General features: G+C 38.6%; 1 protein-coding gene across 2 annotated transcripts in view; it reads left to right on the forward strand.

Moving 5' to 3' along the window:
* The first annotated feature begins 16 nt into the window (after positions 1–16).
* TRAK2 (trafficking kinesin protein 2) overlaps positions 17–16,539 on the forward strand; it is a 67,672-nt gene continuing 51,149 nt past the window's right edge. The window contains exons 1-2 of one of the 2 annotated variants that reach the window (XM_060016309.1): positions 17–212; positions 13,284–13,421. The gene's annotated coding sequence lies outside the window, so the exon portion shown is untranslated. The remainder of the gene's footprint in view (positions 213–13,283; positions 13,422–16,539) is intronic. The other variant, XM_060016308.1, reaches the window with a different exon arrangement.

Below are 16,539 nucleotides of genomic sequence, written 5' to 3' on the forward strand. Positions count from 1 at the left end.
CCAAATGTGTGGGGGCTGTCATTGACCTGGAGTAGCTGCAAAACCGAAGTCGCCGAATGATGATGTTGTGAAATCGCCAGTCCGTTCCTGCCACGCCCGGGCGGTTACTGGCAGCGGCGGCCGCTTCTGCTGCTCCTCTCAGGCTGCTGCTGTTTTAGAGGCTTCTCCCTGAGCAAGCGCGTGCGAAGGACGGAGGACGCCGGACCATTCCTGTGAGTAACCTTCCCGCGCACGACTCGAGCTTGCCCTTGCCATCCTCCCTTGAAGGCAAAGGAACCTCCCCACCCCGCGCTCCTCCCGGTCTTCGGAGGTCACGCGCGGACACCAGAGCCTGAGCTGGGTACCGGAGGACTGGGTCCTCGCCGGGTCCGTCCCCCCCCCCCACCCCGCCCCACCGCGGTGGGAAGCGGGTGGTTTCCCAAGTGTAAGTGCGAAGTGTTGGGCGTTGGGCTCCGGCCTCGGGGTGCACCCCAGCTCCACCTCTCAGGATTGGCAGCATCCCATCCTCTGCCGGACAGCACCCACCTGGTGCCCCATCCTTGAGCGATAAGCGGCTTTAGTGTCTGGACGTTAAACCTTAAGCCTTGGTCGCCATCTGTGATGTGAGCGAGACGAGAGGGTATTGGAAAGAGCTCTTTCAGTGTTGAGTTGGGCTTTTCTTGCGGTTGATTTTGAGCCAGACACCGCACGTCTTTTAAAAGAAAGGCGGTTGCCTTTAGTTTCAAGCGTAAATAATGGATATTGGCAGATGTCCTTTTAGAACCAGAGTAAAGATAGTCTCCTAAACACTTAAAAGATTTCTGGGTCATTATAATAGCGGTGAATTCAGTTACTTGACCACGAGCCTTTTATTTAAACCTGCAGTTTCTGCGTCAGAAACTAACTTTTCACTGGAAATTCATCAAGCTAGAATGGACCATAGGAATAAAATGAAATGGACTCTTCCAGTTTTGTTTAGTTTAGTTTTGTTTTATCTATTTCAATGATTATTTTTTCCTGACCTTCAAATCTTTGCTGTAGAATTGGAAGCTACAGCATGTTAATAGCATGTTAATGGTGGTGCAGTGACACTTGCGAAGAAATTGTGAAGGACATTTGGTGGGGAGAAAGGGCAGGGATGAAGACACTTGATCATTTCAGCAGTTATTCCAGCTTTCTGTTTTTAAAATTAAGTAATGTTCAACAAGTCTCAGACATTCAGCAAACACATACTGTATGAAAGACAGTGTTTTATTATTTTGCAGATTTTTATTCGTATGGTGACAGGGGTCAGAAAGACAAAAATTTGAGTACTTTCAATCAGCCAGGCATCTCAGTTATGAGCTGTATGTACATTTGATCACTTAATCACTATAATAACCCTGTTGCATAATCTGAGGCTCAGCTTTGCTTATGTAACAAGTGGAGATTCATACCTAGATCTGCCTTACTTCAAAGTTACAGGTCAGGTACCTACTTCAGAAATTACTGACCTTAAAGTTTGGATGATTCAAAGGCATTTTCCAGCGTTATTTCCTAATACTGGTTCCTACTACATACCTTGGACATTTAGAATAAGTTATGAACCCTGCTTTAGTACTTTTGAACCAGTTATTCTCTCTGCTTGTAATTCCCGTCCTCCATAGAGCTGCTTATTAAGACCCTGAAAGCCCGTTACAAATCCACCTGTTTACTTAATGTAAGTCATGATAGGACTGGTCTTTCATCTCAAAGGTCTTTCCAGTTCAAAGGTTTAGTGGTTCTGAAATTGAAAATATGAGCCAAGGAGTGTTATTCTCTACTGCAAATGGCTAACATCTGTAGTCACAAAGACTAGAAAAACTTGTTTCTTAAGATTTTTTACTTCAATACCCAAAGTATGTTTAAACACTAATATAAGGAATGAGGCAGATGATATTATTTCATGTTTATTTTGATCTTTGTTTATATCCTCCGTACCAGTTTTTGAACCTCTTTAGTTACTATCCTGTTTAGTGGTAAGAAATCTGAGGCATTAAAGTAATATTCACATTTAAAATAACTTCATAATTGAATGAACTAAATTATTCATGATTTCCAGTCATATTAGTTCAGATCTGCAGTGATCATATAATAGGAAACATTTGTATAGTACTTATAAGTGTTAGATACCCGTCTAAATATTTTACCTATATTAACTTATCCTCACAGTAGCAGTGTGAGATGTTCTTAGTAGATAAGCAACTGAAGCAGAGGATAAGTTAACATACCCAAGGTCATTCAGCTACCAAGTGGTGGAATTGGGTGTCAAACCCAGGCAATCCCAGAATCTGTACTCTAACATTTATTGAGCACCTACTATGTACCAACCCTACAACTGGATGCTTTTATTATAATTAAGTCATTTATCTTTATAACTGCCTTATGTAGAATGGAAGGTCAGCATTTCGTGACTTGTCGAAAGCCACAAGATAAGTAAATGGTATAGCCAGGATTTGAACTCACGCTTGCCTTTCTTCAAAGTCCATGTTCTTCTACTTTCCCTAAATAATCAAATCCTTAGTAAATACCTTCAGTGGAACAGACACTGTGCTAAGTGCTAGAGATTTAGTCTCTGCTTTTAAGGAATACAGTCTGAAGAAGGAAGAGACAACTGGGATAGTGTGTTAATGGGATAGCAGCATACAGAGAGCAGCATGCAGAAGTACTATGGGAACACAGAGACAGGGCAGTGAAATCTGCCTGGATGGGAAGGCTTGGGCCAGTCTTGGAAAAACAAATGGGAATTAGCCTGGCTAAAGAAAAGGAGAAGGGGTTGTTGTGGGCTGAATTGTGTTTCTCCAAAATTTGTAAGTTGAAGTCCTAGCCCCCATAACCTCAGAATGTGACTGTATTTGGAGATGGGGCCTTTAAAGAGGTAATTAAGTTAAAATGAGACCTTTAAGGTGTGTTATAATTCATTCTGACTGGTAACCTTATAAGAAGAGGAACTTTGGACACAAAAAGACACCAGGGACATGTGCATATAGGAAAAAAAAAACCACGTGAGGACACATTGAGAAGGCAGCCATCTGCAAGCCTCACGAGAAACCAGTGTTGCTGACATGTTGATCTTAGACTTCTAGCCTCCAGAACTGTGAAAAAATAAACTTCTGTTGTTTAAGCTACCCAGTCTGTGGTATTTTGTTATGGTGGCCCTAGCAAACTAATGGAGAGATGTTCTAGCAAAAGGAATGACATACAAAAAGCTTTTGAGATGTGGCCGGGTGATTAGGTTTTATGGTAAAAAGTGTTGAGAGATGAAACTGGAGACTAGGCAGGGTCCATATTTGGAGGAATTTGTATGAGACTCTAAGGATTTTAAACTTTATCCTAACGGGGATGGAATGGAGGGGGTTTGTAGCAGTGGGAAGACATTAGGTCTGCATTTTAGAAAGATACTCTTTGAGCCATGGGAGGATGGATTTAAGGGGGTAAGACTGGAGGCAAGAAGATCAATTAGGTGTCTTATTGTCACAGGAAGCTGAACTAAATATTTTCTCAGAAACTGAAATGTCAAACTACAACAGAACCATTGTTAACATAAGGAAGACTTTAAAGGACACAGCTAACCCTTAGGGAATGCATAAGAAGATTTAGGAAGAATTTGTATATACCTATTTAGTACCTAGAGACTGGCTTCATTTTGCTTTCCATAGATAAATAAAGCTTTACTCACGTATCACAGAATATTCAGTATTTTTCCACTGTATTTAATAGATACTTTTATGATGCTTATACTGTTCTAAGCCAAGTCCTCTGACAACTTTATGAAATATCTACTCTTATTATCTCCATTTTATACATAAAGATATTGTAGCATACAGAGATTAAGTAACTTGCCCATGGTCACGTAGCTAATAAATGGCAGTATTAAGATTCAGATTCAAACAGTCTGTCTTCAGAGTCTGTGCTTTTAGCCATTATACTGTGCCGTTGCCATATATTATTTATCAAGATCTTCAAGTACCTATGAAAAGAGAAGGAAGGAATACAGAAATAAATTGGCTATGTTTACCATGGGGAGTATATAGTTTACCAGAGGAGATAAGGAACAATTGCAAGGTTTTTTGAAAAAAGTGTTTCAGAGAAAAATGGAGAGTATTGGGAGACAACACTTACTTTGAGTTGGGGCCTCTGAGAGAGCTTGGTGGGAAAAGTGGCATTGACCTGGGGTGTGAAGAATGTCTAGACTTTGGGTACGAAGAACAGAGAGAGGACATTAAAGACAACATAGCATGAACAAAGTCATTGGTTTGGGAATTTCCTGGTTTGTCTAGGGAACTAGTAAATATAGTCCTTTGTTTTGGCTGGAATATATTATGTGGTTGGAGAAGCCAGTTTGGGGGATGGTAGGTGGGGGGCAGCAAATGTCTGAGAAAGAGCACTCTTAGGGGAGTGAGGGACAAGGAAAATTGTGAGGTTTTTAAGCCAAATGATTGAGGTGTATACTAGAAGTAATTATCTTTTAGGAGAGGATCAATAAAGTTCATCTAGTCCCATCTAATTATCTTTTAGGAGAGGATCAATAAAGTTCATCTAGTCCCAACTTAACACGTAAGTCCTATTTTACTGTCTCACAAATTCCACACATCCCTCTTACTGTTTCTATTCACCTAGTTTATGCCTTTATTAACAATAATTCAGGCATAACGTGGTAAAATTATTTTTCTGTCTCTAATGTCTCCATTCCTGAAATTTGTCCTGTATTCTGACTCCAGATTTATTTTTCAAATGTCACTTTCCACTTAGAAACTTGTTCCCCCTCCTACACTGTTGGTGGGAATGTCAGCTGGTGCAGCCACTGTGGAAAACAGTATGGAGATTCCTCAGAAAACTAAAAATAGAATTACCATGTCATCCAGCAATCCCACTCCTGGGTATATATCCGGACAAAACCATAATTCAAAAAGATACATGCACCCCTATGTTCATAACAGCACTATTCACAATAGCCAGGATATGGAACCCACCTAAATGTCCATTGACAGATGAATGGATAAAGAAGATGTGGTACATATATACAATGGAATATTACTCAGCCATAAAAAAGAATGAAATAATGCCATTTTTAGCAACATGGATGGAACTGGAGATTATCATACTAAGTGAAGTAAGTCAGAAAGAGAAAGACAAATACCATATGATCTCACTTATATGTGGAATTTAAATGATACAAATGAACCTACCTATTAAACAGAAGCAGAATCGGGGACATAGAGAACAGACTGGTGGTTGCCAAGGAGGAGGGAGGAGGGAGAGGGTTGGAGTGGGAGTTTGGGGTTAGCAGATGCAAACTGGTATATACAGAATGGGTAAACAACAAGGTCCTACTGAATAGAACAGGGAACTATATTCATTATTCTGTGTTAAACCATAATGGAAAAGAATATGAAAAAGAAGGTACATATATGTATAATTGAGTCACTTTGCTGTACAGCAGTAATTAACACAACATTGTAATTGAACTATACTTCAATAAAAAATAGATTAAAAAAAAAAAGACTTAGAACCCAGTTGTGACCAACTGACCAAACAATATTGTTTCATGGTAGGAAAAAAAAAAAGTTTTAATCGGAAAAAAAAAAAAAAAAAAGAGGGGCTTCTCTGGTGGCACAGTGGTTAAGAATCTGCCTGCCAATGCAGGGGACACAGATTCAAGCCCTAGTATTGGAAGATCCCACATACCACGGAGCAGCTAAGCCCGGGCGCCACAGCTACTGAGCCTGCACTCTGGAGCTCACGTGCCTCAACTACTGAAGCCCACACACCTAGAGCCTGTGCTCCACAACAAGAGAAGCCACCACAATGAGAAGCCCATGCACTGCAATGAAGAGTAGCCCCTGCTCGCTGCAACTAGAGAAAGCCCGCATGCAGTAACGAAGACCCAACTCAGCCAAAAATAAAATAAATAAATAAATTTATTAAAAAAAGAAAACAAAGAAAGGAAGGAACTTGTACCCTGTGTAATCAAGTTCAGACTTCCTGATCCTTTTTTTCTTCTTTTTTAATAGATCTTTATTGGTGTATAATTGCTTCACAATACTGTGTTAGTTTCTGTTGCACAACAAAGCGAATCAGCCATAAACATACACATGTCCCCATATCCCCTCCCTCTTGAGCCTCCCTCCCTTCCTCCCTACCCCACCCCTCTAGGTCATCGCAAAGCACCAAGCCAATCACCCTGTGCTATGCTGCTGTTTCCCACCAGCCAACTATTTTACATTCGGTAGCGTATATATGTACACATCGATGCTACTCTCACTTCACCTCAGCTTCGCCCTCCCACCCCATGTCCTCAAGTCCATTTTCTATGTCTACTTCTTTATTCCTGCCCTGCAACTAGATTCATCAATACCTTTTTTTTTTTAAGATTCCATATATATGCGTTAGCATACAGTATTTGTTTTTCTCTTTCTGACCTACTTCACTCTGTATGACAGACTCTAGGTCCAGCCACCTCACTACAAATAACTCAATTTCGTTTCTTTTTATGGCTGAGTAATATTCCATTGTATATATGTGCTACATCTTTATCCATTCATTTCTCAGTGGACATTTAGGTTGGTTCCATGTCCTGGCTATTGTAAATAGTGCTGCAATGAACATTGTGGTGCATGTCTCTTTCTGAATTATGATTTTCTCAGGGTACGTGCCCAGTAGTGGGATTGCTGGGTCATATGGTAGTTCTATTTTTAGTTTTTTAAGGAACCTCCATGCTGTTTTCCATAGTGGTTGTATCAATATACATTCCTACCAGCAGTGCAGGAGGGTTCCCTTTTCACCACACCCTTTCCAGCATTTATTGTTTCTAGATTTTTTGATAATAGCCATTCTGACTGGGGTGAGGTGATACCTCATTGTAGTTTTGATTTGCATTTCTCTAGTGATTAATGATGTTGAGCATCTTTTCATGTGCCTCTTGGCCATCTGTATGTCTTCCTTGGTGAAATGTCTATTTACGTCTTTTGCCCATGTTTTAACTGGATTGTTTGTTTTTTTGATATTGAGCTCCATGAGCTGTTTGTATATTTTGGAGGTTAATCCTTTGTCTATTGTTTCATTTGCAAATACTTTCTCCCATTCTGAGGGTTGTCTTTTTGTCTTGTTTATGGTTTCCTTTGCTGTGCAAATGCTTTTAAGTTTCATTAAGTCCCATTTGTTTATTTTTATTTTTATTTCCATTACTCTAGGAGGTGGGTCAAAAAAGATCTTGCTGTGGTTTATGTCCAAGAGTGTTTTTCCTATATTTTCCTCTAAGAGTTTTATAGTGTGTGTGGTCTTACATTTAAGTCTTTAATTCATTTGGATTTTATTTTTGTGTATGGTGTTAGATAATGTTCTAATTTCATTCTTTTACCTGTAGCTGTCCAGTTTTCCCAGCATCACTTATTGAAGAGGCTGTCTTTTCTCCATTGTATGTTCTTGCCTCCTTGATTGTAAATTAGGTGCCCATATGTGCGTGTGTTTATCTCTGGGAATTCTATCCTGTACCATTGATCTATATTTCTGTTTTTGTGCCAGTACCATACTGTCTTGATTACTGTAGCTTTGTGGTATAGTTTGAAGTCAGAGCGCCTGATTCCTCCAACTCTGTTTTTCTTTCTCAGCGTTGCTTTGGCTATTCGGGCAGACTTCCTAATCTTAACTAGCCAAATTTAAAGCTCCAAGTATCTTCCCCATAATCATTCCCACTTAAGTTTGTCTGTACACTGCTGCCAAATTGGCTCTGCCTGCTGTTTGCTTTGGGGCCTCTTTTTCTTTCTATGTCCTTTACCTACTGGATACCCCCATTCTCACTATTGAAATCTTTCCATCCTTGAGGAGCCCTGTATTAAATCTTACTCCTGTGTGAAGCCAGGCTACTTCAGCTAGAAAAGAACTCTCCCCCCACTGACTATCTATACAACAGTTCTGTTCTAATACTCATTAGTTACTTATTTCTTATCTGGTGGTATTCTCTTAAATTCTTACAGTTCTTTGATCATTAGATCTTAGATCTAATCTAGATCATGGAGATCATTGGAACTTTCCCCATCAGGTTTTAGATTTCTTAGATATTCATCTTCCCTTAAGACAGAGACTGTTGTATATTACTTTTTATCCCTTTCCAGTACTTTTAGTTTAATTCAAGAGGCATTTATTGAAAGCTGTCCTGTAAGCAGCTAGTTGACCGATTGTTAATTGAAATCATTTATTGAAATTTCTTTTGGGGGGGTGTGGTGGGATGAACTGGGAGATTGGGATTGACATATATACACTAATATGTATAAAATAGGTAACTCATAAGAACATGCTGTATAAAAAAATTAATTTAAAAAAAGTAATTTCTTTTATAACTGACTTCTTAATATGTAATGCTCTCACTTTATTGCTAGCTTTACTACTGACTCATGTAACCTTGGGACGTTCTGATTAACTGCACCCTGTATTATGGTTTATTCATGCTAGAAAATGAGCACACAAAGTCTACCTGTGGTATAGAAGTGGAACTAATTCATGTTGTAAAGATCATTGAGATCTTTGAAGCTTATCCATATATCTCTGTCATTTTGCCAAACTGTGAGTTCTTTCTTTTTAGAAAGGTTTCTGACAAGTCATGAAGAAGGAAGGAATAGTTCAAATAAAATAGGGTCTAATTTAAGAGTGTCTATGACTATGTTGTTTAACAATGGAGTTGATAGTTATACATGTTAATGGTGAAAGAATTCACCCACCAGTTCAGTTAATAGTTCATTTCAACAACAAATATTTATTGAGTTGCTTGAGCTCCTGCCATTGTATTTCCATTCTGATCAGCAAGGAGGTGGAAAGGGAGAAGATAGCACTTTCCCCCTTCCTGTCTGGAAGAGGACTTCCAGGAAGTAAATTGTAATATATGTTGGGAAAGAAACATTAGATGCTAAGTTAGAAAATAAAGGTGGTAGGGGAGGCTACTTCAGACCAGGTGGACTGGTAACGTCTCCCAGAGGGTGACTTTTCAGCTGAGACCTGAGGGGTGAGAAGTAGTTCCATATAAAGAACAAGAGGGGAGGGTATTCTGGGTACAGTGAACAGTTGCAAAGGCCCAGGATAGGAGAGAGTATGATGAGGAAGCGGAAAGAAATGACAGGAGGCCTGTGACTGAGTATGAGCAAAGAGGAGAGTGGTGCAAGATGAGGGAGGAGAAGTAGTCAGGGGCCAGACGGGGCTGAACCTTGGAGACTGATTAGAAGTGTGGATTTTATTCTGTATATTATGAACACCTTGAATTTTTTTAAAAGGAGTTTAGTTTTAAAAACTTTATTCTTGTTGCCTTATGGAGAATAGAGAGGAGATTAAGCATGGAGTCTGTTAGGTTTTTCATATTCTAAGAAATGATGATGGCTTGAATTAGGATGGTAGAAGAGGGGATGAAGAGAAGTGGGTGTGTTTGAGATATATTGGTATTAGACTATGCAGGATTTGATAATGGATTGAATGTGGCAAGGTGAGAGAAAGGAGGTATCTGCTGTTCAGTGGATCAGTTCAAGGGATCATAATCAGTCTGTGAGAGATTTGAGTGGAACTCAGGAAGAAGTCTGGTCTGAAGAGCCTGATTGGGAGTTATTAACACGAAAGAAGTGGTTAATCTGTGGTCGTGAATGGTTTGCACAAAGGTACATTAAAAACAGGTACATGGTCACAACTGGAACTCCGGCATCAACAACATTTAAGGATCAAGGGGAGGGAGCTGGGTGATCCAAAGGAGGGATTTGAGAAAGAGCATTCATTGTAAGATGTAGGCTCCAGGAGGCCACAGGAGGAAAGTTGAAGTAAGGAATGGTCAGTAATATTGAACCAGAGATGACCTAAGATAACAACTAAGAAGGTATGATTGGATTGGTTAGCAGGGACTGTTGGTCACTGAAGGGAAAGTGGTTTCAGGAAAAATCAGATCGCAGTGAGGTTGAAGGATGAATGAGAGGTGAGGAGAAGGGCATGAGAGTCATACTCTGTGAGGAAGCTTGGCTGAGGAAAGCAGCTAGAGGGGAACCCAGAGTCTTGGGGAAGGGAGATTTTTAAACTTTTATTTTATCTGTTTTTAATAAAATAGAAGACTTTGGACATGATAATAGGCCAAGGAAGAGGGTGAAGCTAGTGGAGTATAGGGACTTTGGACATGATAATAGGCCAAGGAAGAGGGTGAAGCTAGTGGAGTATAGGGATAAAATAAACTTTTATTTTATCTGTTTTTAATAAAATAGAAGACTTTGGACATGATAATAGGCCAAGGAAGAGGGTGAAGCTAGTGGAGTAGAGCAAAGTTGCGAGAAGGCAGGAGTAGAGACTTACAAATAACATACATTTCATTATTTTTTAACTGGATGGACATATACACATGGTAGGAAAATTGGAAGGAAATGATGAAAAATAAGTTTCTTTTCCCCTTCTGTCTTCCAGCCACACAGTTCCTCTTCTTAGAGGATTGCTAATTTCCACTGCCGTTAATAAGTGTATGACTGAGATTATGTTTGTACTTAATTCTCAGAGTTTGGAGAGAAATCTAGCTATAGATTATGTGGGTTTATTGGTGGGAGGAATGAGAGAAAGAGAGATGGAGGACAGATAGGGGTTCAGAGAAGAGTGAGAAAGGTGTGGTATGGAATTGTCTCAGAAAAGAAGGCCATTGAAGAGGATGATGGAGGGCATGTCTATGGGGTGACGCCCATGGGTGAAGAATTTTCAGCAGCCCCTCTCCACATGGTTTTGTGACCTTTTCAGGAGAACTTAACTACTTTATATTTAAAATCTGTGTCAACTTAGAAAATGGCTTTCTCAAAAATTCATCACTTGTGTAAAGTAAGTACATGTTTGGGGTCCAAGTGCCAGAACTCTGCTTTCAGCTTTTAATTGCTTTCAGTCATAGGCATGTTGCGTGGTGCTTTGGGGTTATTCAGACCAGTGGTATAAATCAAAACAAAGGGAAGCTTGTTGGTTAAGAGAGAGCACTCTCTGTCTGAAGGCAGAAAGGAAGAGGAGACTGGAAACCAACTACAATGTCTCTGAGGTGGCACTACTGTTCCTAAAGCCTTTAACAACCTAAAAAAAAATTTTCTTTTCAACCATTCTCTTTTTAGCTAGTACTAGGCTAAATGGCTGAGTGTGACTTTGTTTTATGTTTAGTCACAAAATTGAAAGATTACAAATGAGACATATTATTGATTGTGAGTTTCTTAAAGAAGATATTTGGTCATTTCTTATTTGATATGGGGCTTATTTTAAATGTATTCATAAACAGCTGCAAATGCTCTTTGTGGAAAACATGATAAAACTAAGCAGTGAGCCAAAGGTTCAGGTTTAGCTTTCTGACAAAACTGACAACTCATTCTCTTTAGTTATTATAAGAAAAGTGGGTACTGTGTCACAGCTATAACAATGATATATCACCCTTTTATCAACAAACTCCTATACAGAGTTTTCCATAAAGCAAATACAGTGCTTTCTTTCAAATATTCAATCTTAGCTTGATTTTGTTCTTCAAGGCAATTCATTTAGTTGATGCTGGACTGAAGTGTATTAATAATCAATTTTGTTCATTCAGTTACTTCTGTAATTCAGTGTGTTGACATTTTTAATCATTAAGCTTATAGTTGGGCATGTATTGCGAGCCTACTGTATGTCAGTTGCTTTAAGGTTTGGGGCATACAAAACTAAGATAGCTTCTTTCAAGGAGCTCATAGTGTAGTGAGGAAAAAATTGAGCATACAGTCTTCTGGGAGCATCCAAGTAGGGGAGTCAGTAAATACTGATTAAGGAGCAAAATCACAATAAAAAATTTTAAGATTTCCTAAACCATTTTCTCCGTGTTTCCACTGTATTTCTCTATAGTGATTAACAGTAAAATTCTCACGAAAGAGACGAGGACCTATACTTTTCTTAGGAGACAGTAAAGAAAGGACAGAGCATATTCATAGCCAGCCTAGGGAAAAGAACACCAGATGAGAAAGGCACTTGGTAACAGTGCCAAAGGAAGAGAAGCAAGCCAGCTGAATCCCTAGTGCTGAAGGGATGAAAGAAAAGGTACTTGAGGAACTAGCCAAGGGTCAAAAAACAGGTCCTAGGGTTCGGTCTCAAGCAGACAACTTCTGGGTTCTCTGATAATCTGGTTTCTCAGCCAACAGCAGGTTAGAAAAGGGAGAGGCACACTGGCAACAAAGGTTGATAGCCTCACAGTGAGGGAGAAAAGAAAACTAGAAGTGGACTTAAGTCTCCAAAAAATTAGCAATTTGAGATCATTTAGTGTAGGGAGAAAGAACTCTTTAAAAGCTTATAATCCTGGAGCATATCACCATAGTCACCATAATACAGTAATTGCTAGTCATAGTTATGCTCCTGAGTCATCAACTTCTTTTTATTCTATTCTGTCTAAGGACTTTTTCCCCCTTCCCATTGCAGTCTGTTGGACCTTTCTCATTACCATGTCTTAACTTTAAGGAGAAAACATCTTACTATCAATGTTTCTAAAATAAAATGGGTATGGGGTGGGAGGATTGGGTACAAGTTTCCCCTGCTATCAGAAAGTAGAGCGTTCCTATGAAACCTTTTGGAAAGCCGGTATAAAGCGAAGTAATTACCTTAGGACACATCTTACTAACAGCTGCACAAAATAAGTCAGGATAAAGCGCAGATGGTCACAGACATGGTTCAAGGCTATAGAGGCTTGATGCTGAGATGCTGAGTGTAGTTCCCTGGGAAGGAGCTTGGTAGTGCCCCTCTCGCTGCTCAGGGTGACCACTGCCTCTATAACACTTCTCTGCAAAACAAATGTCTTTTTTTCATTTTTTTAGTTAGAGAAAACAGGTACTAATGTAGGTCTTTCATAAAAGCAAAGTGGCATAAAGTCAACTTTCAAAAAGCGGGGGATACAAGTATTAAACGTTTTCTGGTTTTTTGCCACACTGTTGTCAAACCCGTTTCCAGGGGATGTTTTCAACTTCAATGTAACTGATGGGCTTAACTGATATAGCCCTGCTTGTATGCTCACATTTCTTACTGAAACCCATGGGAGGCCTATGCAGATCTTTGTAAATTGGGTTAAGAAAGCCTTCAGTTTTCAGATGCTCTAACTGTCTTCTGTTTCTCATGTGGCTCCATTTTCTCCCTACTGCAGATTGTAAGGATGTAACTTGACTACAGATTGATTCATTCATTTAACAGATGTTTATTGAATGCCTGGCATTTGCAAGATATTGAGATATAGATGGACTTAATTTTTTGGAATAAGGATTTATTTTGATCTATAGTCCACTTATTATTTTTAGCAGCTCAGAACAAGTAACAGATTGATTGATTCCTGAATTTCATTGGCAAACCAAAATCATCCACTACATGTCAGTTCTCCCTCAAAAGATAACCTTATCTTGAAGTCCTGGAGTTGACTGTGACAACTGATTCGGAAAACAGTGAGTTTTGTGTCTAAACCATAATATAATTTGAATGTCTCTTGCCTAGTAGAATTATATTACTAACATGGTTATATGTCTTAGATATGCAGAATTCTAGAATCATTCGAGAATTATATATGTTTATAAATATGTTTATAATAAATATTCTATCCTGACCATCACTCACCCCCATTTTAAGTTGCACCCTGTTCCTGGTCATATAAGATTGCATATCCTGGTGCCACTGATTACTTCATTGATCTGAAGAGCTATCTTGCCTACAGTTTTTCTTTTGGCAGCTTTTGGAAACTTTTACTTCTAAAGGCTTTAAGTATTTTAATTTTAAAATAACTGAAGGCTTTAGGATCACCTTAAGCCACCAAAAGCAAGTTTATGTTTGATTGTTAGAGGAGACAGAAATGAGGACACAAAAGAATCTAAAAAAGAGAGGCTATATGTATGTGTATAACAGATTCACTTTGCTGTACACCTGAAACTAACACAACATTGTAAATCAACTATACTCCAATAAAAATTTTTTAAAAAAATGAGGACATGGATTTTGAACTTCTTCTTGAATTTCTGTTTTTAAAATTTGAATTTACCTTACTGCTCTGTGAAAGTGCTGTTTCAGGGCGTCTTCTTGGCTATTTGATTTGAAGCTAAGTCTGGAAGAGCAGATTATACAGAAGTATTCTTAAGTCTGCCAGCATGATTATATCTGTTTGGTTTATTTCTTAACCTTCTGTGAAGTGTTTGTAGGTTTTCAGGTGATGGTGTCTTTTGATTTACTCTACTACCTAAATTTTACCAGTTAACGTTGGAAGAAAATGCTTTCTGATTTGTTGTGGAAGGATTTATTTGGTTCTAGAAGTATAGTACATATTTTAGTACCCACATAATCTATTATGTAAAATGCCTCTGCTCGAGATGTTTCCCCCCATTTTTGGTTAAGAGAATAGGAAATCCACAAACTTTATAATGCCATTTCCTCTGCATTATCCATTTTTGAAGACCTATAATTGTTTTTTTTTTCTTTTTTTATCATTACTTTAGTCAAAAGGACATAATTTTCTATGTTTAAAAAAAGATTTAAAATATAGCTATGATGACTTTATTAATATCCTGGAATATAAATTCCTGATAGCAACCACTCTTGTGACTATTTTAACATGTCTATACCTAAATGTCATCTGAGTATCCAGACCGACCCTTTAAGAACTAAACAGTTGGCTTGAACCTTCAGTTTCATGTTATGGAGAAGCCAAAAACCCTCCCTAAGACTTCTGCAAATTCCTAGTGTTCTGTGGCCTCTGAGTTACTGCTATCTGGATGGGATTTCTTCCCCTTGCCTTCTGTCTCCCTCTCCAGAGGGGAAAAAACAAACAATTGTTTCCCTGGTCTTATGCAGAGCATCTTTGCCTTCCTTTGATGCTGCAAGGCCTTACCTTCCACCCTAAGTGCCTTTTCCATGTATTTTCCTGAACAAAAAGCATTTCTTTCCTAAGAGGAGCTCCACTGTTGATGTTAAAATGATGAAATGTGTGCCTTGTTAGGTTTAATTTGATAATAATAACCCTTAAAGTAACTTATTTTCTCCATTTACCAAACTTTCAAAAATTTCAGTAATTCACACTAAACGCAGTCTCCATTCTTTAAAGAAGTTATAAGAAAACCCTATGCTGAAAAAGCTTTTGCAGTGTTAGAATTGATTATACTATATAACATTATGTAGCTCTTTTGCCAGGTGGTTCAGAGAAGATAGTGCCCTCTTAAAAGGATACAGAATTTCAGATAGAGTTCAAGTATGGAGTTGATCTTTCTCTTAGAGAACTAAACCAAGACTATTTTGTGAATGTGTGCAAGAAGACTACCCTTTTGAGGTTTGCATTTAGTAATTTTGAGCTACTTTCTATCCGATTTTCTTTGACTAAACTACATATGACGTCACTAAATTATTTTTGACTGCCAAATAATAATTTGCCATGGATTTCACATTTCTAAGCCAATCATAATCTTTTACAGAAACAAGTTTGAAAAAAATGGGTTATGGGAAAAAGGGATAAAACTAGAGATGTATAACTAGTAGCCTATGCTGGTTTTAGGATTTTTATATATATACTATCTTTTTTTTTTTTTTTTTTTTTTTGCGGTACGCGGGCCTCTCACTGTTGTGGCCTCTCCCGTTGCGGAGCACAGGCTCTGGACGCGCAGGCTCAGCGGCCATGGCTCACAGGCCCAGCCACTCCACGGCATGTGGGATCTTCCCAGACCGGGGCACGAACCCGTGTCCCCTGCATCGGCAGGCGGACTCTCAACCACTGCGCCACCAGGGAAGCCCTCTACTATCTTTTTTGATACTCACTGTCACTGGGAAATCATGCAAAAGTTGGAATTCCTGTCTAGAAGTAGAATTTTGAAAATATGATGTTGATACTATTATACTTATTCAGTTACTTGTTGCATTTTCTTTAAGAGTTTTGTGTCATTGTTTTCTTCTGTGGTGCAAAAATACTGTGATTTAAGGTATAGACCAGAGGTCAGCAAACTATAGCCAGTGGGCCAAATCTAGCCAGTTATATAAGCTAAGAATGGTTTTTCCATTTTTAAAGGGTTAAAAACAATAACAACAACAAAGATAATAGATGACTGAAGGCTTACATACTACCCAGCTTTTTACAAAAAAGTTTAGATTCTTGAGTTTTAAGTGGATGAGCAATTGTTAGAAAGTCACTGATGGAAAAAATTGGTGGTTATATAATTGTATATTCTGAATACTGTGTAATTCATTACTAAGTGAGTTACATTAAAAAGATGGCGTAGATTGACAATATGTTGTCATGGAAAGATAAATGAGTAGGCTACTAAACGCATATCAACAGTCTATCTCCCAGTGAATGATGGTAAAATATTACAAGGAGCTTTTATTTGATTGCCCATATTTATCTACTGCCTGAATTTTTTTGAATGAACATATGACTTTATTTATAATGAAAGACAAAGGTGCACACACGCATATGTGTGTGTTGTGTTTGTGTGTTTTAAAGAAAAAGAGAGAAACCGAATGGAAATTTCAGTGTCACTTGTGGCTGATTTTCATCAGATGATAAATAGGTTTGTTTAAGGAATGTAACTT

The sequence above is a fragment of the Delphinus delphis genome, chromosome 7 (assembly GCF_949987515.2).
Source record: "Delphinus delphis chromosome 7, mDelDel1.2, whole genome shotgun sequence".
Lineage (NCBI taxonomy): Eukaryota > Metazoa > Chordata > Mammalia > Artiodactyla > Delphinidae > Delphinus > Delphinus delphis.